Genomic DNA, 9,461 nt, shown 5'->3' with positions numbered 1-9,461 from the left:
TCTGTTCTGCTAAAAAGGTACGTGCTGCAGGAGAAACACCATTATTGTTTAATAGCATGGTGTCTATGACACATACTTTAATCTCATTTTGCCAGCTAGGTAGAGGAGTGCACGCAGATACTACTCAGCACTTCATATCATACCAGAAACACAGAGCAGAAAAAAAGCAAAGCCAACACACTCATCTGATGACTCTAGGCTTTTTCAGTTCATGAACTGTCTGGGAGCAGGCTGTGATTTTCTGCAATTATTTATTATAATTTGATTACTATTTGATATTGACCAATGTATTTGTCCTGCTTACATACTACTCATGCACGCATATAACACCCTATATAATAACCATGTAATTCTGTACATATAGCAGGTAAAATATATTAAATAGGATTCCTCCTCAGTATCTTGTCCATTAGCAGCCCACTGTGCTGGCTTGAAGAAGGTTTGCTAGCACTGATTGGAAGCATGGCTCAGAGGGTCAGCTTCGATCCTCTGACCAGATAAATGCAAGCCCTAGCAGAGGATTTCTGAGGGCCAAAAAGACTTCCCTCCAAGAATAATGGGCAATGCAACAAGCATTCACCAATGAATAGTTACAGAATGAAATGTGAGTAAATAAACATTTCCTGGGTCATTCTGGAGTGCTCTCTACATCTCTTGCAGCCCTGGAAATGTGGGGACAAGGCAGCATCCTCACAGCTCTTCTCCCTTCAGAGAAAGGGGAAAAAGCAGCCAACAAGAGCCAGATCTGTCTTTCCCAGAGTTCTGCTCTGCTGCAGCCAGGCAGAGGCCATGTGCAGGGCACCTGGAGACAAAGAGAAAGCAAAGCATGATGCTAATAATAACTCTGCCTCGCATGGAGCTTCTGGGCCAGGACAACCATGTGCTGCTCTTTGCTTGGGGCTCCAGGCAGAGATTTGCCCCTTCACATTTGCTTTTTCTGAATCCTAACTTGGGAATAAACTTGTTTGTTAGCACAGCTGCAGAAAATCAACTTGGAAAGGGCACTGCAGGAGTGAGAAATGCAGGTATTTTGTTTGAGGGAATACACACAGACCATACCCTGCGATATTCAACCAGCTCCACGTAAAGCTCAAGGGAAATATGCACAGTAACAACAATGCTTTGCATTTCTATAGTGCTTGCCTTTGGCAGCTCTCTGGGAGCTTGCAAACATTAATGAATTCACAGAGGCAGAGATTCAGAGAATATAAAGGCCAGAAGGGACTTTAGATCATCCAGTCTGACCTTCTGCATATCGCACGCTACTTGGAAATTGTGTGGAAAAGAACCACGAGCATTATTTGGGGGTGGCAGAAAATGCCTTTCTGTGAAAAGCTGAAAGAGCTCAATCTGTTTAGCTTATGAAACAGAAATTATACAAACTATCCTGTAGAAAGACCAACAGTAAGTGTTTACATGCAGCTAAGTTGAATATTCCATAAAGTCATCTACCTTTTATTTGAAAAACACTCGAAAAAGGGAAAAAATATTGTTTCCCTTGGTATCTTCTGACAATACCTATTCATGTTCATTGTTAGCATTTATGCTTACTGACTAATTTGAATCTGTTTGGTTTTTCTGTCACAGTTTTTTGTTATTCTCTCCCCTAGATTAAAAAAAATAAACCTTCAGTAACCATCAGCTCTCTCTGTGGAGGCACTTTATACTCTAAATCAAATAATCTCTCAGTCTTCTTTTAGGTACAATAGGCAGATTGAGTTCATTAAGTCTTTCACTGAAAGCATTTTCTCACCTCTGGAACAACACTGGAGCCTATTGTCACACTGCTTCCAGCTTTTTCTCCTCCTTTTAGAAGTATTATCCTCACCCACCAGTATCTGTGCTCTATACTGTAGACACTACATGACTTTTGCCACTTTTCTCTACTCCTTCCCACCAAAAAATGTCTCACTAGGTTGTGTGAACATTGTTCCTGCTTTAAAGATGGAGGCAAATGTAAATGCTAGGACAAAACTCTAACAAGTAATTTTGAGGGAGGAAGATTATGGGTAAATGGTTCTGATCCTACCTTTATATTAGTATAAATTCAGTGCATTTTAAACATGAGCCTCCAGATTTATACAATTCTTGGCAAGAAAAATCTAGCCCTTTATTTAAAAGGATTATCCCCTTCCAGCATTTTCCACTTTTTCATCCACTCACAGCCTCATATGGTTGTTTTTCTCATATCTCTCACTGGACATAAATGTCTTGGATTCCCCAGTTATTTTTTCTCTCTCTCCCTTATTTTTGTCTTCTTGTGACTGATCATCCCCTTTTCAATGAGTGCCTCTGACCAGCTGCTTCTCAGATTCTCCCTGCTCTGGTCTACTCAAATGTCACAAAACACACCAGCCCCCACATCCCCATCTGCTTTTTAAAGGTTTGTTATCATAAGCAGAGGTTTTCTACTCACTGTTCTTTACTTTGCAAAACCCAAAGCAATCAAGAGAAACCATCACAATGTCAAACGCTGAGAGAGGGGTTTAGGTCAGCCCTAGCTTCTGGCCTCCCAGGTGCTGTGCTGGGGCTTTCAGCTGCATTAACAAGCTTATTTTTATTCAGTCATGGCTGAAATCATGGAGTGTGGGAACTATAGGGTAAGAATGCCCAGCCTAGTGCCCAAGGAGAATGCTGCAGGGAATGGGAAGTTCCCTGAGTGTTTGTTTACCTTGCTTGTGGCTGGTTTTTGTTCTGTGACGTGGTGAGATCAGGGACTTCAGCTGTTCCCTGGTCAAGGGACTACAGGCTAACAGAGTCTCAGCTCTTTCTATTCAAGGTACCATCACTTTCTTACACGAGCTCCAGCTTAAATCCATTGTCTTTATACCTCAGATTCTCAGTAAAGCTGCATTACCCTAACAGACAGAAACCCACTTCTAGTTTTGCACCCTAAGTATTTTGCTAGCCTGTCTGTACTAGACTATCTCCATACAACCATGTGCTCCAGTTTAAATGTGTCCTCCAAGGTGCATTAAATCGAGCAACCCTGTCTGCTTTGTCCTTGGCTGCATGTGGTTAAACAAGCTGGGTGCTCCAGGTTCCAATGCCAGACTTCCCTTTCCTCTCATCATCTGCCCATCCTGTCTGCTCCTGTCTCAGCCTGTACTTCTTTGACCAAAACTGTAACACAGACTACAGGAGAGGTCTCACAGGGCTTTGGGTGGGAGCATCAATGTATTTTCCACTGGGAACACCTCCCTAAGCACTAGAACAGCATTTGCTTTGTCCCCAGTGCACTGCACTGTGACTCACCATCATGCCACCATCACCTAATACAGAAGATCCAGAAGATCCCAGCACTTTTTTCCTGAACTTTCTCAGGATATGTTTACCACTATGTCTACCCAGCTGCCCTTCAGCAAGGTTCTCAGGACAGGTCTTGGCAGATAACAATGGTTCCCTGAATTTATGTGGACATCAGGGAGCAATGCAGCTTATATTGATGATTCACACTGAGGATCCTCACTGAGATTTGGCAAAACTGGCTCAACAGTTCCCAGAAGACAAGGACTGCCTCCAGTCCTGCTTGCTGTGCTCCCTGCCAGATCTCTGAGAGTTCCCAGCTTACAGAAGATTTCTATTATTAGCTGTCAAGCGTATGACCTTGTCTGTCGTACTACTGAAATTCATTCTGTTTCTGGCACTCCTGCCAAGGTCAAATAAGGCTTCCTCTACATATCCTGGTCCTTCCATGTACTAGCAATGCCTTCTAGTGTTGAATCACCAGGATACTCCTTCCCTCTCCCCAGCTATCTGAGTCAGGGTCTCAGGGTAATATTAGCAAAGGCCAATCCCATGGGTGACCATGGGGAGTGTAACAAGGAACATTTTGCTAGATTTTGATAGGTGATCTTGCTGCTGCTGTCTTCTCAGATTGACTTCTCCCTCCCTGTTACTTACAACTCCTCCTCACTTGATCTTCTCCAGTTTAACTAATTGTTTCTTATGTGGCATGTATCAATGCTTTACTGGAATACAGAGATGAGACCTTTGAAATTTCTTTTGCCTTCCACAAAAACAATAATCTGAAAGAAGGATGTTGGCTTGGCCTGGTGTTATCCAGAACTGATAAACTCATATTGCTTGACTCTCTTTCCCCCTAACTGCTTGGTAATTATATTTTCCTTGAAGTGCTCCTCTAAAGTGCTACACACATTGCAGAGGTCACACTTAAAAGTCTGAGCCTGACAAACTTATTTCTCATCCTTCTTTAATCCTAACTGCTGAATTTTCACTTTTGCAGACTGCATGGAGTCACCACTGTGTGCAGAGCTGAAAAAAGCCCTTTGCTGTGTGTGTTCCCACATGCCAGCTCTCCCAGGGTCAGAAAGCACCCAGGCCCAGCACTGTGAGTGCCCTAATCAGCTTGAGCTGCTTATTCACAGCACTCAGCTTGTTTCTTTCCCCAAGGATGATATTTCTGTCCTTATCAATAACTTGGGCACTGAGTCTTCTTTGGTTTTTGCTCAGACTATAGACTCCTTGATCCCAGCTTCACTCTTACTGACCAGAAGTGGCCCTGCTTATTTCTTTTTTTTTTTTATTCCCCAAATAGCTGAAGAATATTAAGCCATTTGTTTTAACCTCCTTTGCAAGGTCTAGCTCAGCTTGATGTGTAAGCAATCCTCACTTTATCCCTACAGTTCTGACCTCTAAGGGAGGGCAGGACTAGGCAAGGCAGCCTTCTTTTCTGTCTGCCTTTTTTCCATTCCACACAATCTCTCTGCAGAGCCAGCTTAAGCAGCTGCTTGTTGTCACAGACAGATGGAGGGCAAGAGAATCGGGATCCTCACAGGAACGGGGGCTTCACACTGTCCCCAAAAGCTGAACTGCTCCCTCCCCACACTCCAGACTTTGCACTGCTGCCTGTGAAGGCAGTGCCATGAGTCAACACCAGAACACCCTCCACACATTGGGCAGCAGAGTGTAGAGGTGCCATCTAACCAGAACTATTTGTGATCCTGTGAGTGGGGTTTCTGTGTCCCAGTGAGGGAAAGGAAGAAAAGGAAAAGGTCTTTTGAAGGGAAAGGGATGGCAGCCAGAGTCCCATTACAAAGCCTTATGATAGGGAGATCTGTGCCTTAGGTGAGAGGTAGGGCAGGAGAAAAAGAATTCAGGATGAGTTTGGTGGCTAAAAGAATGTATCTTATGAGGAGGCTGGAGCTGTACTCAGATCTGCTAAGATTCTGAGGTTCTCACCCTGCAAAACTTGTCTGCTTCTGCCTTGGTTGAATTTAAGCTACATCATCATACAAGACATTTCCTATAACCTTCTCTGCTGTGACATTTACCATCTTCATCCTCATATCTACAGAACTGCTCCTTTTTGGCACCTTCTCACATGGCTTTGCTCCTCTGCTGAACTATAGGTGCTAAGAGTTCAGGACATCAGATATACCTGTGCTAAGGCTACAGACAACAGCATTTTACCCTCTGCACTTTGCATAAAAGACATGGGGCGCTGGGAGGACAGGTGTGAGCAGGGTAATGAACTGGCCTTGCATTCACACGGATTTAGGTGGTGTCAGGGGTGCCAGTGCCACTTGCTTGGCAGCCTGTGGATCTTCACACAGCTTCAAATGAAGGTCCTGCACCATTCATTACCTTTACTTTGGCAGTCCCCCTAAATACCCATTGTCAGCCCCTGCACACAGGGTAAAACTCCATGGCCACAGGGATCAACCCTGCACCTACCTGGAAAACATCACAGACAGGAGGAAGTGCCAATTTGAACTCTGTGGTTCTGAGTGTCTTGTCCCCAGTGAGATGGGAGCCCAGGGATCTCACAACACACTGCAGAGCAGCTCTTTATGTATGCAGATACACACATGCATGCACAAATCACCTCACACATCATTTATCCACACATCCAATGCGCTCCCACGAGCACCCCTGGGTGGGGATACAGGGCCCTGCTGATGCTGGGTAGGCAGGAGTTAATGGAAGAGAGAGGCTGGGAAGGAAATTAAAAGCAAAAAAAAGTTGAAAGCCCAGCACATGATCCTTCTCCTATCACATCTGTGAATCCTGGAGCACAAGAGTAATTGTCTGCAATGAGTCAGACCAAAAGGCACAAGGTAATGGTTGCTATGGCAACCTGTGCACTGCTCTAATTCGGCTCGGAATTAAAATTATATCAAATAATTTGCAAGCAAAGGCAACATGGCAAAGGCGCTGGGTGCCAATCTAAAAAATCCAGCTATATGCAAGTCTCTCCTGAGTCAGTGTCAAGGGCTCTTTTCGCTCCAAGAGTGACAGCCATGGCAATCAGTGGAGCTGTAGAGGCAGCAGTGATGGATAACCTTAAGCAAGAAGATTTCTGCTACACACGGGCAAGAATGGGGTCCTGGGCTGGAGCTCCAGCCTGGAACAGGCGATACAGGGCTTGAGGATACCCTGGGACAGATGCCTCACCAGACCCTAAATGGGAAAACTCATGGCTCACAATTTTTTGTTGGGGTCCCACTGAGAAAATTCCCTGAAAGGGCTGAGGAAGGCAGGGCTCACTCTCTTAGAGCTTTTTCCCTGGTAAGTGGTGCAGTGTAAAAAGTCAGGCACTCAGCAGAGACTACAAAGAAATATTTACTCTACAGAATTGGCTATTGTCTTCAGTTGTTCCCCAGACAAGGACTCCTCCCAAGGCAATAGACAATGTCTGCACACACAGCGGGGAGGCACGGTCCCCATGCTGAAGATCCCACAGCCTATGCAGACTGCACAAACACCATGGAAGAAAAGGAAATTGCTACGGTCTAGCCAGGGTGAGAAGAATGCCATGAAAGATGCCTCACATTACTTTTTTTAGCATTCTTTTGAGGTCAAAATAGACTTATTTGTCCCTTTTGTCCCCAGTTACTATCTGTGCATGGAGACATCTAGCTGGAGTTCTGCAGGCAGATGTTGCTCTCTCTCCTGTTCACTGAGCTGGCTGGAGGATAATCAGCTCTGAAAAGGGAACCATGTGGCCCCAGCACTGATGCCAAACCCTGACGAAAGGCAAAGTTTGTAAGACCAGAGCCAGTGCAAAATAACGCAACCACCTCACTACTGTCTGGCTCATGGAACAGCTTGTGTGTGCCCTGGAAACACCCCAAAAAGCAGCCTGGGTGCTTACAGGTGTCCCCCAAGGCTCAGTGTGCAAGCAGAATGCAATGGGTGGCAGGCAGGCAGATGGGGGGGATGAAGAATGCAAGAGATGCTTGGCACCCTAACGTGTTACAGGGACACTGACATCTCAACCCTTAGGCCCTTACCCCCTGGTAACAGCCTCCAGACAGATGTGCTGAGAGGTGGAGAGGGCACAGCTGCTGGTGGCACTAAAACCAGCAGTATTTCTGCCATAGGAGTGTTCCTAACACTTCCCATGACTCATTTCCAGGGCACGGCCTGTTCAGATGGCTCTGATTTTGTTGGATCAAATGGATGCGTGAGAAACTGCTCGGGCTTTGGGGATTGCCAGAAGGGGCTGGCATCAGGCAGAGACCAGACACAGCAGGTGATGGGCTAAAAATGAGTTGTCTTCCTTCTTTTTATCCATCATAAAGGCATGCCAGGGGGACCATGATTTCCATAAAGGCACCTGGTGATGCCTCAGGGACTCACAGAAGTCTCTGAACTGAGATAACTTTGGCACAACCTTCGGCACAAAAAGAGGGACAGCACTCCTTCTGAATACTGCAGTACACATTCAAGAGATCAGCTATCCTCATATTTCAAATGGGTATCTTAATGCTGCTTTCTGAACCAGCCTAGTGAAATAATTTTAATTCTCCAGTTTATATGTAGCTATTTCCATGGAAAAGGTGCTTATGCTATTAGAGCTTATTTCCATGCATTTTAACAGCTTCTACTGGTGCTACTGTCACTTTCCAGAGAGAAGGTTGAAATGTTTTATCCATCCAAACAACAAAACTGTAGGAATATGGAATTGTGTGCAGATTAGCTTGAAAAGATGCCACAGCAACAGTCCTGCTGAAAAAGCCACCTGCACCTCCTGTTCCTGCTTGCTGGTAGCAGACAGCAGGTAGCCAAAATTGGAGACCAAGGAAGAGATGGAGAGACATCAAGCTGGCCAGGAATTGCTCTTCAAATTAAGAGCTTCTATCAGACTGACAGAGGCTGGATTTTAAGCAGAGGTAAAATGGCAAAATTACTTACCATTACCTACTTTTCAGACTGATAGGTTTCAAATTCTTTTGAAAAAAAAAATTTTAATCTGCTCCTGCTGTGAGTACAGAGCTTTTCTGAAAATACTGGTCTTGATAACTCAGTGTCCCAAAATTCTGTCTTTAAAACAGAGACAACATTTCTCTTCTCTGCCCCTGGTTTGAGCTTACCCAGAGATCTCCCCAAATACATCTCCATGAATTGCTGGTGTCATGAGATAATGATTTCACTGTGGTCCAATAACTGCTGGTAAGAGCAGCTACTTCCAATATCAACAGAGGAGAGAAGTGCTGTGTAAAATAAACTCGCATCTCCCAAGTGCCCATTTGGATTCTTTTTCTTGGGCACCATGTGCATGGCTCATTGTCTGTTTGCCATCCCTGCCACATGACAGCCATGGACCTGACCCTACCTGTCCCTGCTGGGACTGGCAGCCAGCTGACAGCCCCAGAAGCTGAACAGCCAGAAGGTCAGGCAATGAAAGAGACGTCATCCACAGCCCAAAGTGACAGCTGAACTCCTGCACAGATTCCAGCAGTTTCACTCAGGCTTTAAATCACAAAAAGCTTCTGTCAGGAACTCCATGTGATTTCTGCCTTGCAGCCTGAGGACCAGAAAGCCTCAGGCTACTGACTCAGGGGAGGGAGCAGATGACAGTGCTATCTGGGGCAGGACATGGCTTGGGGAGAATGCCATCCCCATTCCTTATTTCTCATTTCCAACGGAGTTAGTGTGCGTGAAAGGTACCGGACTGACATCCCAGGAGAACAGCTGCCTTCTAATTAATTATAATTAATCATCCAGGCATTACTTAATGTTTGCATAGTGCTTTGAAGTGCCAAAGCACAATATAGCAGGTAGATAATATTCATTCCAAGAAACAGGTATAGTCAAGCCAGCGTTGCCTGTGTGGCTTCCCACCAAAGAGACCACACCAACTCAGCTCACACAGGTGTACCCTGCCTTAGCTCCTCCAAGAAATCTGTGTGTACCCTGAACCCCTTGTGCACCTCTCCCAGGCCCATGGGGGAAGGACAGGATGGATGAAAAGGGGTGAGGATAGGGCAGGGCAAAGGACACTTCCTCTCCCTCCTGAATTTGGCCACCTCTCCACCTGGAGTGTGGAGTAGCATCTCTAATGGCAAGAGGAGCAGCTTGGACTCCCCCTCAAACCCATTCTGGGATTTCCCACTGAGCTAAGACAGACTGAAATGGGAGGAAGGAGGCCCTTGTGCTTCCCCCTCCATCCCTTCTCTCAGCCCTCCAGACTACAGCTCTCTAATTCCATCTGA

At 45.5% G+C, this 9,461-nt stretch overlaps 1 protein-coding gene across 1 annotated transcript in view; it reads right to left on the bottom strand.

Moving 5' to 3' along the window:
- CACNA2D4 (calcium voltage-gated channel auxiliary subunit alpha2delta 4) overlaps window positions 1–9,461 on the bottom strand; it is a 119,845-nt gene that overhangs the window by 51,606 nt on the left and 58,778 nt on the right. The window lies entirely within an intron of this gene.

The sequence above is a fragment of the Molothrus aeneus genome, chromosome 5, assembly GCF_037042795.1.
Source record: "Molothrus aeneus isolate 106 chromosome 5, BPBGC_Maene_1.0, whole genome shotgun sequence".
NCBI classification, from domain to species: domain Eukaryota; kingdom Metazoa; phylum Chordata; class Aves; order Passeriformes; family Icteridae; genus Molothrus; species Molothrus aeneus.
Note: the sequence above shows the minus strand (reverse complement) of the source record. Positions and strands in the feature narration are given on the sequence as shown.